At 35.9% G+C, this 19840-nt stretch overlaps 1 long non-coding RNA gene across 1 annotated transcript in view; it reads left to right on the top strand.

Annotated features, from left to right (window-relative positions):
- The window catches only part of LOC121069918, a 32228-nt gene extending 12716 nt beyond the window's left edge, over positions 1 to 19512 (top strand). The window contains exons 2-4 of the long non-coding RNA XR_005819756.1: positions 3322 to 3387; positions 16140 to 16372; positions 16863 to 19512. This is a non-coding gene — a long non-coding RNA (uncharacterized LOC121069918). The remainder of the gene's footprint in view (positions 1 to 3321; positions 3388 to 16139; positions 16373 to 16862) is intronic.
- The last annotated feature ends 328 nt before the right edge of the window (positions 19513 to 19840 follow it).

Below are 19840 nucleotides of genomic sequence, written 5' to 3'. Positions count from 1 at the left end.
TAAAATTGAGCAGAGAAGATACTAGATATAAAAAGAAAACAGTAAATTTTCAGATTTGTTACCCTTTAAATTGACCAGTAGATTTTTTTTTGTCAGGTCATAAGCTTTTCTGTACTATAAGGGGGAATAATAGTGCACTCTTTAGACATGAAGACATACTGTTTTATCTAAATGTAGGTTTCCCAGTTCATTCTAAAATATAGAGTCAGGATAGGTATGAATGAATGAAATGAAAACAGCACAAACATTTTTTCCCCACCACTGGGAGCAAGACTCCTGTAGTAAAGTTTCATGACGCCAGTATGATCATAGAATAATCAGTACGTTTAATAAAATAAATATGGGTTCAAATCTCAACTTTACTTTCAGAGTGTAAATAGGCAATGTTCCATTGGAGATCAATAGATACTCAAAGCATGTATTTAAAATTTGAGATTTTAAAAAGTAGGCATAATGTTTTAGTCATTCTTTAGTGTTGCTTATGTATTTTTTTAAATTTTGGTGTAACTTAAGATAATTGTTTAAATAAAGTTGAAGATTAAAGATAAGATAATTTGAGAAAGTGACACAGCCAATCATTTTTTCTTGCACACAAAGAAAGTCTTTCAGAAGTTGGAATAAAATCCAGAGATCCCTGCAAACTTGTGAATTTTCCTTTATTAAATTAGCCATCCTTTGAATTCAATGGCATTTGCAATGGTCTGTGTGAAGTGCAAATGTAGACTTTGTACTCCTCAATGTTTTAAGTCCATAGCAGTGCATGTTAGCTACTCTTTACCAGCCTCAAAGGCCAATCCCATTTTACCCTGGATATAGAGCATTTGTAACACAGCTGATTGCATTTGGCCAGATTTTATTTTTAAACATATGCGGATACCATTATGCAATTTTACTTTCTTCATTGGATTGTGGACAAGCTGATCCCTTGATGGTCGCTTCAGTTATCTGGTCAGATGACACTTTAAATGCAGAGGGGGAAAGCACTGGAGTGGATTTCACCAGCCTGTAGCAGCTTATGCTGATGTCTAGCACAGAGGCGGACAGGTGGCAGGGGGTCTGTGAGCAGCCTTGCAGAGCCATGCAACTATCCCACAGCATTTGCTTCTTAAGCAGCCATTTGCTTTTTTCCTATGCTCCTTGGAAGGATAAAAATTTCAAGATTTAAAGATTTCCTTTACTACAGGTATCTTTACTTTCAGTAGACAGACTGTATTTGTGTGTGAACGTCTATGTTCCTTCATGTCATGCTTAGGACAAGTCAGGTTAACACACTATTTCTTTCAGTAATTCTAAAGATTTATTTTGGGAGCAGTGTGTTGAAGAAATGCATTGGCAGATGGTTGATAAATATCACTGAAGTTGTTGCAGTCGCTGCTCTTCTCCACTACTACTTTTTGTCTGAGGAGTGGATTTCAGTATCACATCTGACAAGTTAGCATGCAGACTGCTGTCTCTAACCACATGTTTTAGGTGTCTACATTAGCAATAGATGTGTGTGAATAGTAAATTATTCTATTCAGTTATTATTCCTGATGACTAGTAAATTATTTTAATGACATTGACTATTCTATTCATGCATTACTTGAAAGTGATTGGAAGCGAATAGCTGTCAAAAAAAGGCTTTGCAGCTGCAAAAAATTACACTTCTGCTTTTTATTGTATTCTCTTTACCCCCAAATAGAATATTACTATTTCTGTCTTTCCACTTGATTCAGCCAGCTGCCACTCACACATCCACAGACAATTACAATGCACTCCCATCATATCCCAGCTGCCTGTGATATACTATTGTTTTGTAGTGCAGTGTGTACAGGATAACCTCTGAATATCCATCTCCTGCTGGTAACTATTCCTTCATAGGCCATGCTTTTTTTTCTTCCAGCCAAATGAAACGTGATGTGCTGGGAACCTGACCAGAAAATCTTTAATCTAAGAGGATCTTTGTATGATCCCTAATACAGAGCTGTCTAAAACAAGTATCTTATTAAATTTCCAAAAATTTTGTTTCAAAAGTGAATTAAAAATGGTTTTACTCTGTAGAACTTCTAACAAATCATCATGATTTTGGTAATGAACATATGTCACTTACATAATTAAATATAGAAAACAAATTTGTTGCTTATTATAGCAAGTGACCTCTGACAAATACCAATAAAGAACTCTTCCTAAAACATGTTTTCTAAGAATACATTACTTTCATTTAATCATGTTTCCTTTAATTTCGTGTTCTATTTTAATCATGAAGTGTGAATAAGTTTAGTAGAACAAGTCATTAAAGGAATATGTCGGAAGAGGGAAAATGGGTTGAATCTTACCAAATTGTGATGTCTTCCCTTTCTTCTCTGAACGATCAGATCGGCAATAGTGCAACCCTAAATTTATCATATGTTCATTGTACTCTATAAAGCAAGAGGAAAGATGACATCGGTGTGTGTATGAAGGGGCTTTTCTATTTACTTTTTTACAGAAATTCAGGTAGCCAGATGATGAGTGGCCGTTTTCCTGTTTATTGTAGACATAGCAAATACTATGTACTACAGATTAAATCTGAAATCTTAAGTAAACGTGAAAGAAAACAGTGACTATATCTTTAAATAATCACAGAGCAGGTTGAAGGTGGCAGAGGGGTCTGGAGGTCATCTGGTCCAACCCGTGTCCACAGGCAGGGACACCTAGAGCAGGTTGTCCAGTCTCCTAAATATTTCTCTGAGCATTAATGACTCCTTGGTTCAGGAGAGAACAACTTTAGTACATGGCTCATTATGTGCATGCAGGCAAATTCTGAGGAACTGCTGGTTTTACAGGGCACACAGTTGGAGAGTGGCTCTTAATCAACTGCACTACTAATCTACGAAGAAGTTAGTGCAGCTTTAAATTGCAAGTCATTTTTTTGTGGTATGATTTTTTTTATTTTTAATTGATAGTTTTGTTCCAGAGAGAGATTCAGAGTTTTAAGACAACTTCAGCAAAATCTGAGACTTCTCTCTTTAACAGTATGACAGACCTCTCCATCTGCCTATTATTATCTTTACTATGTGTTTTAAGCTTGCTTTAAATAAAAGCACCATTAGATATGGAAGTGATTTTTTTTAAAGTAATTTCAAATCATTATCACTTACAGTTAGACTTATTTTGAGAACTGATATACTTCATTAGTAATACTTTGCATTATCCATTGTTCTGAAGTTATCTTCTAATTATTAAATGAGCTTTATTATTTTTTTTTTGGGGGGGGGGAATATGCATATGCATGTTCTTCGTATTACATAATTATGGTAGAGCACTTTTTAAACTACTTTGCAACCATTCCTTTGCTTTCAGCATGGTTTCCAAACATCAGCCTATTACTTCCCTCATGGTTGGCTGGGTTAAACTGTGCTGCTTCAGGTAGGCATGAATTAGCACATACTTTAGCAGCATAAGATAGTTCCACATAGTTTCCACTTTGTTTTTTTTTTTTGTTGTTGTTGTTGACACTCAATTATGGCTTTAAAAATACTAGAAGTATTAATGTGTTTTTCAACTCCCATTTTTTCTCCAGTTCTTGATTTAAAATGGTTTCTTTCATCCTTTTCCTCTTTTAAAGGGTTGTCCTTAACAGATTTGTTTCAGCTTCAGATTATTTACTGACTTCGCTGAACTTCATAATGTCTTTAGAATCAGTTGCTTTTAAATCATATGGCTTTATTGTAATTCACTGGTGTTTGCTGACAAAGGGTGACATCCAATTAAACCTACAAAGGGCTGTGTTAAAAAGCAATGATAAATTCCAGTCCTTTCTTTGACACTTTTAAAGTAAGTAAAATCACAAGTAAAAATGAACTAGAGACACTGTTGTTCCATTGATTCAAAATACATTATTTGTAATTTATTTTTACAAGGATAGGAGGCATCTCCTTTGAAAAGAAACCTGTAGGTGATTTGAATAAACATCTGTTTATAATCAAATCCAATAAAACATTATTTTCCACAGTGTCTGGAATAACACAGTAAGATGAGCCATTGTGGTTTTTTGTTTTGCTTTTAGACATTTGATATACTGTCTGCCACTAAAATGTGTGTCATTTCCTGATTTCCATTGGTATTGCCTTTGTAATAGCTCTGAGAAGGTGTTGCTGGGTTTTTATATAATGTTATAGATTTCTCAAAACATTATTTTTATCTGGCAAGTAATACCTCCAGCACAACCAATTAATTGCCACTGTTATTGGGGGTAATTAAGAATATCTGTTTTATCTAAGTCAAAACAACTTTATAGTTATTCAGATATAATTGTAGTTGTGGACTGCAGTGCATTTGACTTATTTTTGTTCCAATTTGTGTAGACAACCCAATGAGTGGGTTTTGACAGGATGCTTTTTTGATTTTCCTGAGCTTGTTCTGTAAGTCATCTTCCAAGTGAAGGCATCTTGCTCAGTGTTACTCATATTCCTTGGGGTACTTCTATAAAAGCAATCATTTAGATTCTCATCACTTTACGGCCCACCCAGTGTTACTAGTAAGTAGGCTTATCTCACTGCTATAAATGAGAGGAAAAAAATGGAAGAATGGAAATTAATTTACAATTTTGAAATGATAAGAGCTGGAGACCCAAATAAAAATCCTAAATTAATGTGTTTTTGTGGGTGTAGTTCATCTAATTGTATGTGTTAGGAAATGAACGATTTATAGACTAATTAAAACTTAAATGAGGTATTTGAAGGAAATTCAGTACAGTAGTTGAGATGCTAAGGTATTGTCATAATGAAATGCATAATAATTACTCATCATAAAACTGAAGACAGGATTGAGAGCCCAGATTTTAGAGATGTGTGCCTTCTCAGAGAATTAAATAAAGACTTTTTTTCAAAGGTGTTCATTCATCTTCCTTAATTTCAATTCAGATGGAAATGTATAGTAACCTGAAATAGGGCGTTATTTTCCTTTAGGAGTATAAGCTTGCACAATTTAATCTATATCATGAAAATTTTGCTAAATAACTACTTATTTAGAATTAATTGAACACGTATCTCAACATGCCTCCATGCCCAAGTTCCCTTTGCTTGTACTTGCCATGTACTCCCATGTACTTGCCAACATAGACTGTTTGCCTGAAATAGTTCTCCAATTCACTTTGTCTTTTGAAACAAGTTCATGTAACATGTTTATATTGATTATACTTCTGGGTTTGATCATATTTACTTTATAATAAAGTTCTAATATGCTTCATAATTCCTCATGCGTCTCAAGGGAATGGTCTGAAATCCAATGAGAATGTAATGAAGATTCAGATAGTCGTGTTCGTACTTGAATACTAATAGCTTTAACCAAATATATTCAAAAAATAACTGTAGTCTGCTGCTTTGCCTTGGAGAATAAGAATGAAAAGGAATGGTGGTTTTAACCATTATAAAAGCCCTCAGTAGGAACCCCCCCCCCTCACGAAGGATGCATTTTCCATGCCTAAGAGAAGCTTGTGACAACTTAATGGAATACTGAAGATTATCGAAGGTCTGCATGTTGAATATAAGCTCATAAACAATGGCCTTTTGTTTCAAGATGAATGCTTATAAAGCAGTTATGAAAGTATGCACTGGAAAAAATAGCTGTTCTTCCACTCTGTATTGCTATGTGGTCATTATACCCTCGCTAGCTATTTTCTACTCCAGTCCGTAATGCTCGTGTTTCTAGAGGCACACATCAGTAGTCTAGAAAATGCAGAAAAGGATCCTTTGCTTCAGGCAAAACTATGTGGCTTCATTTAGATGGCTATTTGTAGATAGAAATATTCTTGACATTAATAGATCCTCAAAAGTTCTTCTAGGTAGCCATGATTTTACATGTTAAATAATTTTAAAAAATAAGCTATGTCGTGAAAATTTAATGTCATTTGAGAACCACCTATAAAACTTATCATGGCCTCGTAGTTTCTTATATTTGAAGGATCAGGTTTTGAAATGTTTTCCATGTTATTTTTGTGAGAATTGGATTTTTAAACATTGATTGCACACACTAGCAATTCTCTTATTTATATTATGTTATCTCATGTACACAGCTCAAGTAGACACAAAAGAAAGTTGGTGATAATTAATTAATCCATTCTTTTCACTATCATATCTGAGAATTTAATATCTCTTTCCTGAACTAATTTCACTCTTCCAAGTAGTGTTTCAACAAACAACTGATAGACTTTGCTATTAAGCCCATTGAAGATAAAGTTGAAGAAGGAAGCATTATTTAGTTTCCTTATATATCTTTGGTTCACTGACACCTTGATTGACTATGGAAAATGCTTGTGCTTGCTTACTAAAATATTTTTTTAAGGTTGTGGTCTTCTTGAAAAACTTATATCAAAGCCTTTTGTTCTCATCTATTCTAAAATGAGAATAGTCATAATATTTTCTTTTCAAAACAGTTTGGAACTTTTTTGTTCTCTTCCTCTCTTAACTACATTCCTCCAAAATATTTTGTTTTGTTTACCTTTTTGCTGGGAATTTTGGCATTCTCATAATGTCTTCCTGTGTTAATGCATAATTGACAGTTCATATATCCCTTTGTTTTTATAGATCTGTCTTTGCCAAAATTATTTCTCCTACAATATGATTTAGGGTTAATTTCCTTAGGAAGAGCTATAGCGCTTCATATCCCCTTCAGGGAGTAGACCACTTTGTTGTTGTTGCTTTTTTATTATTATTGTGCCTAGTCCTAAATTTCTAAGTCATATTGCCTCATCAATTGCAAAGGTAAAAGCTTCATTGAAATGACTGTCACTGAGTAGGTAAAACCTGATCTATAGATCAACTTGAGAATTAAGGCTTTGAACTAAGAATCGGTGGAAAGATTGGCACTTGGGGGGAATACACTCATGGTTGCTTGGCCTCAACGAGTTAATGGGCCGCTGGATGAGATGCAGACGAAAGACTGTGAAAATAGTAGATAGCCAGTCCTAAATAAAGCGAGCTGTGGTAATATGGTCTGAGTATGAAGATGATGTGGTTCATTGTGGTTATTTGTTTAGTTGGACAGAATACATGAAAGACACTGGGGAGCTGCCATGGCAGATTTATTTTCTCAATACTTGAAAGAATTGGGCTGCTTCATCTTAACAGTGAATTTGAGCAGAACCCTGCGCCTTCAATTGCATGCGAAGAACACAGAGAGGGAGAGTGGGAACTGGATTAAGATCATTCTCAGTTACTTGGTTTCTTTTTCCTTCCCATTGCACACAGAATATTTCTTAACTTAGTGTACTTGCTTGGGAAACAGGTACCTAGTAATGCATAACTTGGAAATCCAGTCACAGATAGGTGTGACTTCACTGCATTTTGGGTTTTTCCTGATATTTTTTCCTAAGTTAGAGTAGACAGACTGAGAAGAGGAAGTATATTCAGGCACGATTTATACTATGAGCAATTTGAAAACTCATCTGTAAAGTATGTTTTACTTTATAAAGTTTTAAGTAAAACTGAAAACTATATTTCTTAAAATAGCATTTAGAGTTTAAAACTTATTGTCATTTGTTTTTATGTAAGCTTTGTGACTGTTTTGGCAGAAGCCTGACAGCATTCAGACACATGACAATGATATTTAATAGGATTGTGTCATCAGGTGATGCCAGAGGGATTATAAAATGATTGAAAATTTCAAGAATTTCCCTATTTTCCCTGCAAGTTGCACTCTTAATCACAACATTGGACAGCCTGGTTTCTCCACCTTGTCTGTTTGTAAATGGAAGATGCTGGGCAGTCCTTTGTTCCTTACCCAAGCACAATTTTCTTGTAGGAAGAAGAAAATGGCTGTGACAGAACTGAAGGTAAAATATCTGAAGACCTCAGGACTCTTAAGCTTCATGAAAGATGATGTTTCAGACCATATTCTTTTCATGGGATGAGCTGTTAAGAGGTTACTAAGTTTTGTGTTTTACAAGGGCCTATAAGATAAATAATAAACCCTAGCCTGCAACTAACCATTGCACTTACAGACTGGTAATATCCTACCAACTCTGGTCAGGCACGTTTGAGACATTTATTAAGTGAAGATTAAAGACTACAAGCAACCCAAGAGGCCACACTAGGGGAAAGGTTTGTAATAGCTGTTGATAGCTGAGTGCCAACTATGTATGCTACTCCTGACGGACTTTTTTTTTAATTTCTGATGTCTCTTTTTCCTTTGTCACTTCTTTTCCCCCCTCAGACTGTAGGCGTGATGATAGGTCTGCTCAGGGCTGGACTGAATGTCTAAGTAACATTCTCGAACTGCTCAGTTGATCTGCATTTATTATAGGATGCCAAAATATATGGTGTGCAGTGGGCTGTTATACTACTAATGCAAATTTGAACCAAGCTTTCTCCTTTCCAGGCAGATTCCTTATACTGCTAGGCTTCTGAATGTTCAGGGTACAGACAGTTCTCACATTTTGGTACAAGCTATATGCTACCCATGTAGCTCATCTTCTTAGGGCCGTTCTTGCAGGAAAGCAGATGATTTTGGTGAAAAATGCAGATCTGTCCTTCCTTGTTTCTATTTAGTCCTTGTTAGCTGAAGTGTATTTTACAAATCCCTTCACTATGGTCTTTTTTAATGCTAGCTGTATCAGAATTAGTAAATCAGTAAGCTTGGAACTTGCGTGCACAGCTGCTAGCTCTCAAAAATCATGTGCACTCAAAAGGAAGCTGAGTGTAAGTCATTTCTCTGCAAGTGGGGGAATGTATGTATTGACAAGGGGTCATCTGAAATATTTTAAAAAGTAATGACTGGAATATAAAGCAACAGCTGTTAAACTTATTTTATACCATACATCCCAATCTTGGTTTAAAAACAAAAATAAACAACAAAAATAAAGTTGAACAGCCCCTCTGTCCCCCTTCTCCTAAAACCTTGAGAGCTCTTAGTACAAATCTTCCAGGAGGGAGGGGGTTGGTGTGTAATTTACCAAGTGTATTGTGTATGCTTTGGAAGCATTATGACCTACATGTAATAAGTGCATGTTCTTAGATATGGTGTATGAATACTCACCTTGCCAGGCTATTTGCTTTTTCTGTTACCTAACAGTTAAGCTAGAAGGTATAAATTTGTACGTGTATTTAAGCTAGAGTTACATATGTTTATATATATATAGTTATATATGAAGCACAGGAGTGTTCTAGGAGTGGCTGATGTATATTGAGTATCCTTAGCAATTCTAATAAAAATGACAGCTTAAACTCCTGAAGGAATTACAAAACTGGGCTCTGGTTTCTTATGTTGTAAATTATAAGCACCAGATTGTTTGAATTTAACCTTTCTTGTTGACTTTCATCTTATTTTGAATGCTGGGAAATTTAACTAAAGCTAAATGCCTGGAGATCATAATATTTTTAGATCCTCATCATCTTGCCAAGTAAAAGAGTTTCGAATGACCTTCTGAAGAACATATGAGAAAATTGCCTGCTGTAGATAACACAGTAACTGTGATCAAGGACAGAAAGGACATATAATTCTTTATGGTGAACTTTTTACTGGCTAGTGGCAATCTATTACTGATGGTTTGAGGCTAAATGAACATCAGACAGTTTCAGTGAAAACTTGATCTTTCATATCTAAGGAAAGCCATGCACCTTTTGATTAGTACTGCATCAGGCTGTTCACCAGAGATTCAAACTCTTGCAAACAAGTGCCTTTAGATAAGGATGAGTGAACTGGCATTTCTGACAGTTCAGTTCAGCATGTAGTTCAACTCATTTTCTTTGGAGGGCGAGTGGACAGGGAGGAGGAACCAGTTTCCTGGAGTCTTTCAATACAAGAGAGAATGCTATCTGTTCCCCTTTCATTTGCTTATAGATTCTTTAATCTCAGTCATCTTAATCTAATTGGATTAAAAAGTTTATTTACTTGAGTGCAAAGACTTTCTTTTGTTTACTGGGCATCTTGTTCATATGCTTCTATGAACACTTATTAAACATTATGCAGCGTAAAAAACAGAATGCAGGTGGCATAATGTACGTGAACCTGAATAAAAAACTCTGCACCAATAGGGCTGGCTAATATGGCCAACTCCTGATCTTTCTCACAGAGACTTCATACATCTTTCAGGTACTTAAGCTTCTCTGCAGGCTGACCCTTTATGCAAGTAGTTTCGTGAAAGAAATTTCCATTTCAGCTCTTCTGTCATCTTTTGGTTGGCATTTCTGCCTGCCAGTAACTTTCAGACTTGGAGGGCAACAAAGCACTTTGGAAGAAATCCCAAGAAATCCACTAAATAGCTCAAGTCTCCTTGAAAAAACTTATATCAGAGATGAGACTTGAAGCCTGTCCAATCTGAGTATTCTAAACGATAGGTTTTGGAATATTTCATTGCTGCACATCGTCTTATCTGTCTGTATATAGTGTAGTCCAGAATACAGGTATTAATCCAGAAATACAGTTATTAAGCATGATAATACAGTTGCACATTAACATGATCAATATATGTGGTAGATAGATTGTCAAACTTCTCATTTAAATTTTATATTGGCAAGGTCCAGAGTGTTGTTCATGCTAGAAAACAAAGCTATGCTTCCTTGAATATACCGTTTTTGTTTGGATAGGTTGGGCTGATGGGATTCTCTGTAATTGATAAAACTTGATAGAATTGATAGAAATTGATAGAATTGATAAATCTTTTGTCTACTGTTCCTACTCGGGGCGGGGGGGGAACATCAGGAAAAAGGTCTCCCTCTGATGTTAGTCTGTTTCTGGAACGAATTATCTGACCATGATCAGCTATAGCATGACATTCTAGCACTTTAATTTTCACTGCAAGTCATTTTCACTAATGAAATAAACAGTGTTTTCCTGTTTCCAATCTAAAGACAATACTGACAAAGAAGTATAGAGCTTTCCTCTTCCACTCTTTGTCAGCAAAACTTCTAAAGGTGGTAAATTTTTTTTTTACAGGTAATTACCATTGGAAAGGACTTAAGCAAGTGTAAGCTCTTACTTTTGTCATGGGTCATTCTGTGTCAATATGATCTTCAAAGAATACCTTGTAGTTGCTTATAGGTGACAGAAACCTATAGCTGGACTGGTGTGCCCAGTAGTTTTTGAGTCTTATTCTTGCTATAGCATTGCACATTGTTGGCTTAAAAAATAATTAAAAAAAAAAATCAAGAACTTCTATGATGTAGGTCCCACCTTAGTGAAAAGATTGTCTTAGGTATCAGCTGAGATCACTCCTTATGCAACTTTAATTGAGTACTAAGAAATACATAAAAGATGTAGCTTTTTGAGAACCAGTCTCCTGGCTGCTAATGGAGATGAAAACACTTTTCTACTCATATCTTACCTGTACAAATAGATCAGTTTGCTACAAAGATTATTCTGTGGACAACAAATCTGTGTGGAACATTCTAGTGTTTCATTCTTGTTCTAATGTACTTGTACTTGATGAATGTACATCACCTGCAGTGTATTTATCCTGCCAATAATACGTATTTCTTACAGTCTATGATGTAAATCATCACAGTCTGTTCTTTAAGGTCCACTTATGTCTGATAAAGTATTTTTAGAATATATTTGTGTCTTGGGTGATCAGTCAGGGAGATCCAGTAGTGGTTTTCAGCATTATCAGCTTTGGAAAATAGTATCATCCTATTTTCATCCTTCTGACAAATACTAAAATTAACTTAACACGCTGTTGTTGTCATGGATGGATAACTAACTCCTGTTTCTTCTCTGTGAATATTTCTATCCAACATGGAACCAAAGGAGGGACTTTATGTTTGGAAAAGATAAGTCTGTTTTCTACTGAATACAAAAGTACAAAATTAACAGTACCAATTTATTAATCACAGTATTCGATTTTTCACATAGAAGCTTTTATTTTTTACACTATCTAATTCGTGAATAAAGTTTGTAGCTGTTTAAGAAATTTTATTTCAAGTTTTCATTCCTTTGTAGTACATCAAATTAATGAAATGAACTAGTGTTCTGCTATCAGCACAGATATCAAAATAAGCTACAGCAGGGTGAGCTTGTAAGCGGTGTCACTTGTTTTTGTTGTTGTAGTAGGACAAGGCCCTGCGCAACCTGATCTAGTGGGTGGCAATCCTGCCCATGTGTCCTGGTTTCAGTTAGGACAGAGTTAATTTTCCTCCTAGTAGCTGGCAGGGTGCTATGTTTTGGATTAGAATTAGAAGAGCGCTGATAACATGCTGATGTTTTAACTGTTGTAGAGCAGTGCTTACACCAAGCCGAGGACTTTTCAGCTTCTCGCTCTGTCCTGCTAGCGAGCAGGCTAGGGATGCAGCAGGAGCTGGGAGGGGACAGACCCAGGACAGCTGACCCAAACTGGCCAAAGGGGTATTCCATACCATCTGACGTCATGCTGAACAATATATAGGGGTGGCTAGCTGGGGTGGAGGGGGGGCCGGCTGCTCCGGGATAGGCTGGGCATCAGTCAACGGGTGGTGAGCAATTGCATTGTGCATCACTTATTTCGTACACATTATTACTATTAATACTATTATTATTATTATTATTATTATTATTATTATTATTATTATTATTATTATTATTATCGTTATTATTTTCCCTGTCTTAATAAACTGTCTTTATCTCAACTCACAGGCTTCACTTTCCCGTTTCTCTCCCCCATCCCAGAGAGGGAGGAGGGAGGGTGAGCGAACGGCTGTGTGGTGTTTGGCTGCCAGTCGGGCTAAACCACAACACCATGTCAGCGGGGTTGGAATTAGATGATCTTTAAGGTCCCTTCTAACCCAAGCCAGTCTGTGATTCTAGCAAAATATGAGCTATGAAGTTCTCATCCAGAATGTGTTTCCTGACTTGTCCAAATCAAAGCTTCTAATGCTATCTGTAGTAATACAACTTGATGAAGAAGTATTTGCAGTGTATCAACTCCAAAGTTTTATTTGTTCTTTTCGTTTTGTGATGTTCCTCCTACCCATTTGTGTCTCCATTGGCAGATTTAACCATTTAACATTCTTTCTATCTCTTATTCCTCCCCCCACCCCCCTTTTAAGTGCGTATTTCTTCACTAGTTTTATTTTTCCTCACTGCAGAGGTGCTGTCCACTTCCCATGCTTCCACCAGTCTGCTTTTCTGATTGTTCTCTCTGATACAAGAGCTGTCAATTGTGGCACACCTTTGTGAACCCCATCACACCCTAGTACAGCTCTTGCATCTAGCTGGGCTGGATAGCACTTTGCTTTGTTGATAGCCAGACATCTTTTCTCTGTCTCTCATGCTGAAGCACTGCCAGTGTGGCTGGAGAAGGGAATTAACAGTTTTAAATGTGCTTGTGTTTCAAATGCTCATGGAAAGGTAGAATAATCTCTAAGAAGCATGCTGTGAAGACAACTAGCCAGGTATATATAAGAAATACTAATGGGTATCTTTGGTGAATCAAAATTAAAGCACAGTCTCCATGTATCTCACACAGAGAGAAAAGGTAGGCTATTGTTACAACTGACTCATAAAGGTCTCTTCCTTTCCTAAAAGAGGAAAAAAAGAAACCAAAACAATAACAGCAAAGCAAACAATAATAAAACCTATCTAAAATCTTTTGTGCTTGGGAACACAATTATGTGCTCCAAAATAAATGAACTTATCAGCCCATCCTTGAAAACATAATAGAAAATGATGGTATTGAGAAACATTAGGACTCTTGTGATTCTCCACATCTCTCCTACTATTTTATTGTAGCAAGCTGCAGCTTTGTCTAAAACTTGTGGCAGGATTTTCTTGCAAGTGACTGAGGAACAGTCTGTGGTCTTTTGGGAACGGTATTTGATTGTGTGGGCTTGATGATCCATCCTTTGATTTTAGCTTGCAAATTGTGTAATTTGAAAGAGGTTATGTTCTGGAATTCTGTAACAAGGAGGTTATTGTTTCTTACAGATTTCAAAGGAAGACTGTAAAATTTGTAATTCCATAGGACTTGTGCATAAGGAAGCCTGAAAATGGACTAGAGACATCTCCCATCTCTAACTTTGTTCATGTACTATTCACACGTTTTTGTGTGTAACTGTGCACATGAGAGAAGGAGAGAATTTTACCAAGGGAATAAAGTGCAAGCTCCTTTTCAGATAAGAACGTATAGATAATTGCATACGACTACGTGGGATAAAAGAATGAAATCTAGATGAGGGAAAGATGATAACAAGAAAGATGACTTCTAATAAAGTCAGAAAGGTTAATAAAATGTTCTCCAAGAGAAATAAGATAAGAAAAGAGACTTCTTTAATTTTCATTAAAGAATGACATTTATTAGGTACGGAAAAACTTATATAAAAGGTTAACGGAGATTCAGTGTGAATTAAATCCTAATTAAAAAAGGATGTGGCTTGTAGGTACGATTGGCAGTGTCAAGGTGACTGTCCACGCCTGCCGGTGTGGAGTTACTATGATTCTCTGCTCATTGCAAAGTCACATTGGTGGCCTGAGCTAGAAGCCTTGCCTGCATTTCTAGCCAGTGAGATTTTTATGACAGGGAGGTATTAGCTACTTTAAACTGACACAGTAATGTTGATTTGTAGTTGAGGCTATTTATGAGCATGAAAGGCAAGGAAGATGTGATAGCTTCTGATTTGGAAAGTGTGCAAAATAAACACATTCGTTACAAATTTAAATCTGAAATAGAACGAGAAAGTGGATAAGCGATGGAAGATGACAAAATTATGGATTTTTATGATGAAAATCTATCTTTAGCTTTATTCCTCTTGATCTAAATAAAAAGAAAAAATAATTTGAAGACAGTTTAAAGCTTAAGGGCTCAAAGGGATTTGATAATCAGAAAAAAAACAGAAATGTTTACACTTTTGTTTTCAGTCTTGATTTAAAATCTCAGACTCTTGAGAAACACATTTGTCTTAATGTCTTCAAAATGCCTCAGGTGATGATAGTGATGCAAGTATTAATCGAATTAAAACACCTAAGGCTGCTTTAGTGCCTATATGCTTTATTCATACTACCTTGTCCTATTCAACCTATCTAATCTATCCTTAGTTATTCTTGTTTTGAAGAATCTGTATCCATGAAAGAAAGTATGCAATATAAAAGTTGACAATCTAATAGACACATCAAATATATTCATTGGAAGGACTGAAAGCTTGAATTCAGGTTCTGAGTCAGGAGCAGATTAAGCCCACTGTGAATTGCATTTTGCCCCTCACGTCTGTTTGTTTGTCAGTGTCCTTACCAGCTTCGCTAATCCTTTGATTCATAAAGACAGAAGTTTCCTGTAGGGTTAAAGTGACATATGATTGACTAGTATATTCTGCATTCTGTCCAGCAGGATTTGATGTAGAACAAGATAGCCCAGTAGACTATAATTGCTGCTTTACAAGAGAAAAAACTCTGCTCTTCCTTTAAAAGAGCAACAGTATAATCAGAGAAAAAATTGTATTGGAATTCTGACATTTAATATCACATGGAGCTCTTGCAATGTTCAAAATGATATTTGTAGTGTTCTCAAGGCAGTTGTTTCTTTTATTTTAGTTTTTTGTTTTGAAGTTTTTATAGTGATATTACAGTATTTAATGGAAATTGGGAAAAGCATCTACATGGATTGCAATCCCCTCTGTCAGAATTTAAACTCTGCTGCTGCTGTTTCTGGGATGCTATATATTCAAACATTGTTTTGCTTTTATTTTCCATAGTGTTCATGATTATGCATTATTCTCTTCAATCTGCTCTGTGTGTTTCTCACCCCAACTACCTTCTGTCTCTTGTCTGGAGATAATTTTATTTTTTTATTCATTTCATTAAGAAGAGTTAAATCAAATATATTGTTCATTACCTTGGAATATGAGGTTTTATCTCCAGGACCCTGAAGTACCTAAATAAAAGTCAGGTCATTTTCCAGTACCCTCACTTCCAGCAAGGCTTCGGATGTGTAAATATATAACTCCAGCTACAGGAGAATAAGTAATTAATCTGCAAATCAAAAGATGCCACCACATAGTTATAATAACTAAAGGCATTTTTATTGTAACCTGTGTCAAAGGTTTAATTCTGTAATCAAGACTCTCTCTTATCTTTTTATTTCTTTATTATTAATTTTGGACAAATATTTTGGCTTTTCTTCAAGGCTTCTGTGAAATATCTTTAAAATTCTTCTCTTGTTCAAAACCAGTTATGGCTACAATAAGGTCAAGGGTAGTAACTGTGTGCTTTAAAGCCAGGTGCATCAGAGAGGAGACAAGCCAGACAGGCCTGGCCTGAGCTCTCCTAGCTGGCTGGGAACAAGTGGAATTGGAACCATGGACTAAGAGCATCCAGGAATGAATTGGGTCAATCTTCCCAAAGCATTGGCAGTGGTGTCTTGTTCTCAGAAACTGCCTAGCTTCATTATTTATTCAGTCGAGCTTTGCTGTTTCTGTTAGATTGTATGACAGATATGACAGCAGCATGAAGGGTACTGACCTGAGGACATTCTTTTGTTGTTTTTAGAGATCGTAGACAATCAGTCACGTAAAGGAAAATATACCCTGATTTTAGCGATCTCTCTATAAATCAAAGAGAATTTAAAATATTGAATACTCATTACAACATTCAAAATTATTGATCCATAAACTATAAATATATATGCTACTATTTATTTGCTTATTAACTTTCAAATACGGTCAAAACATCTTCATTTTTTTGTGAAGAGTCACATGAGTTCAATTATGCATGAATTTAAGCAGGTGGATATTCATGCTTAAGGTGCCAGCTGAAAAATTTATTTTTTTTCACCTTTATCAATTAACTCTTTTCTGTTGTCTTATGGTTACTGTTTAATAAACTTACAGATCTACTGTCAGTACCATGGTGACAGAAACTAAGTTCAAAGTATTATATGAATTTTTTCTGTGTATTTTCAGTACAGTAGCTGCTTTGACAAGTGTTCTGTTCTCCCTTTGCAGGTATTTTTTTGCTGGGCTTGCTTTTCCTCTTCAGTTTCATTTACTTCTGCTGGTAGTTTGCAAGTGTCAGTCATCCCTAGGCTGCGTTTGCTGTTCAGGTATGTTCTGCTATTTACTACTGCTCTGTATTTCAATAATACAAATATATGTTGTGCACACAGATGAGAAATGTTAATGCAAAGGGATCAACAGCACTTGTTGTTATGGGAAGTATCAGAGTATTATAAACAATGCCTAAAAATGTACTATAAAATATGATTATATGGTATTTCAGGTGGAATAGGAATAATATGAAGACACAAAAGAATACTGGAAGCTCATCCTGTCCAAGAATCCGTCTCTGGAAGTGCTTAATAATCAGGCCAGATTAAAACAGATACTTAAACTGATAATAGCAAATGCAAAGTGAGAAAATACTGCCAGTCTGACTTTATCATCTGTTTTGTTCTTTGCTTTGTGCTACCTTTGCACTCATTTAAATAGTCATACAGTCTGCACCATCATGCTGATTCTGACCATATGAGTGATGAGCATAGCTCTTATTTTTTGATGCAACTGCCAGGTTAGAATTGGAAGTGACATTCAATGACATTCCATCTCTGTCACATCATCTGGTCATCTTCTTGGCAAGGCACGTGAAGTATAGCTTCTCCATAGTAACTTATGCTGCCTATTTGTCATGAAAAAGGGTAACAATTATGAGCACCTTCCTAGAATCTCAGCAGGAGAAATCTTGAGCCTGCAGCAAATTTTCCTTGAAGACATAGACGTAATGGTAACCAGCTATATTGTGCCATCGATAAAGTGACTAGTCACACTTTACCTTCAGCATATTATATGGTGGTTGTGAAAAGAATAAGAAAGCTTTTGTAAGTGTATTAGCAACTAAACCTACAAAATCACAAGAGAGCTTAGATAGCTCCACACAGGCACTTTATGGTGTATTGAGTACATGCTTAGAAGTTGGTGAAATTGCACTGAGGGTTGATTTTGGCTTGGCATTTCTATGTTGAAAGAAATGACGAGTGTGCTCACTGCCTTATGCTCCCAGTGAATTCTGAGCTTCATAAGGTTAATGTTAGTCAGTTAAACTTTGAAATTCTTCTTAAGATATGAGATTATTTCAGACCAATAGAGTGCTTTGCAAGTGTGCGTGCTACAGATTATTACTGTGCTTTAAACTTTGTGAAGGTAGGAAACTGTCAGGAGAGAGTTGTATATCTATTCAGTTCACTCCATCAAATATAGTACTTAAAAATTTCAAGATTAGCAATCTTCATCTACAAACTGTTGAAGGACAGTAAAGTTTATACAGAACTCATTTCTAGTGTGTGTGACAGCATCAATGGATTTGTCACTCACAGCAGTAGTTTCTTCCTGAAAAGTTTTGACAGAAATGTGAAGCATTTAACTATTTCAATGTTAGCATTAAGAAGTCTACTCACAACTTGGTACTTTTCAGTGTATTCTGAGTATGGATGAAAACATCTATAGTAAGTTTCAAGGGTACTTGTGCACTGTGAATCCGAAAGACAACAGTGAGGTTCTGAGGACCTGTTGGAGATTGTGGTAGAGAACGGAGCATTGTAGGTCAAACTCTGCATTCAGATGTACGCGTATTGTTGCCACTGAAGTTACTGGAGATTCCTGTTACAATGGTCTTTTACTCCAGAATTTGCTGAGGTAAATTGGAGAGGCAATTCAACCCGGTCCATTTCTCTTCTTTGACGTTATGTATATGCATCCTTTTCAAGTAAAACCTGACTGACAGTTGTATGTCATCATTGTTACAGTAGGGCTATTCACTTATATACATACAATTACCTAGAAATCTTAAAATAAGTCAGAATATGGATGAATTATAATCTTCATGTGCCTGTTTCCTTCTTTCTTTTTTAACCCCTTATGGCTTACTGAAGTAAAATGGTGAATTGGGTAGCCCCAATGATTTTGCCCAGCAGACTGCTGTGTTGCTTGATCTGCAATAACAAGCTATATAGAACTAGATTGTGTAGCTATACACATTTTAATACATAGGCTGATTAAAACTAAATAATAGAGATGTCACTGAGAGAGACATTCCCTCACTGAAGAACAGCAAGTAATGCTCAAAGGGTAAGATAATTTTATTTTAGTTATACTATATTGAAAAACTGTGTTGAGAGAGGTGGTTCCCCAGTATGAGTAACGTTTACATAGCTGTAGAAATGAAGTGGAGTAGGGTGGGGGTGGAAATCATCTCCAAATGCACCTTTCATTATCAGCAGGGGGGTGGCTGTGTTCTCTTCCATGCAGCAGGAGAATAGAAATGTCTAATATGAAAGATACTGTCTAAACTGTCACCTGATGCCCTAAGTACGGAAGACGGTGGATTTTTCTGACTTAAGTTCTCTTGTAAATCCTGGCATATTAAAATGGAAGAGAAGATGCATATTGAGTTGGTTGCTCCTGGAATCAGCAGGGCACAGATAAATTACTAGGCTCTGATCAGTGCTTGTTTGGAGAACTCTGTGGCAATCTAACATCCACTGCCCCTTTTGAATACTTAACACACTGTGACCTTGTCCAAAGATGATTTAGAGTCTCGGGTTCATCTGTAAGAGAAAGGAATTTAAATTACATTTCTTGGACTGTTCTACTGTATGCTTAATATTTTAATGATAAATTGCAGCAGTGCCAACAAAGGGAACAATTTAAAGTGAGTTAGTGTGTTCCTGGTTTTGACACAGAAATGTGTACCTCTTGAGTATACAAGAGAATAGATTTAGGGTGTCCACTTTACTTTTCAGATCCATTCATCAGATTTAAAATGGCAGAACATACTTTTTCCTCAAGTATATTGCAGACCTAGCACCCTGGGATTATTTTAATTTTTAATAAACCAAAAAGTGCAAGTTTGAGAAGTTTGATAACTTGGTAAATAAGCACAGAAAATATTAAAGGAACATATCGTTCTGTTTCCTCTGGCTCATATTTTT

The sequence above is a fragment of the Cygnus olor genome, chromosome 4 (genome assembly GCF_009769625.2).
Source record: "Cygnus olor isolate bCygOlo1 chromosome 4, bCygOlo1.pri.v2, whole genome shotgun sequence".
NCBI classification, from domain to species: domain Eukaryota; kingdom Metazoa; phylum Chordata; class Aves; order Anseriformes; family Anatidae; genus Cygnus; species Cygnus olor.
This window is presented reverse-complemented; position numbering and strand designations above follow the sequence as displayed.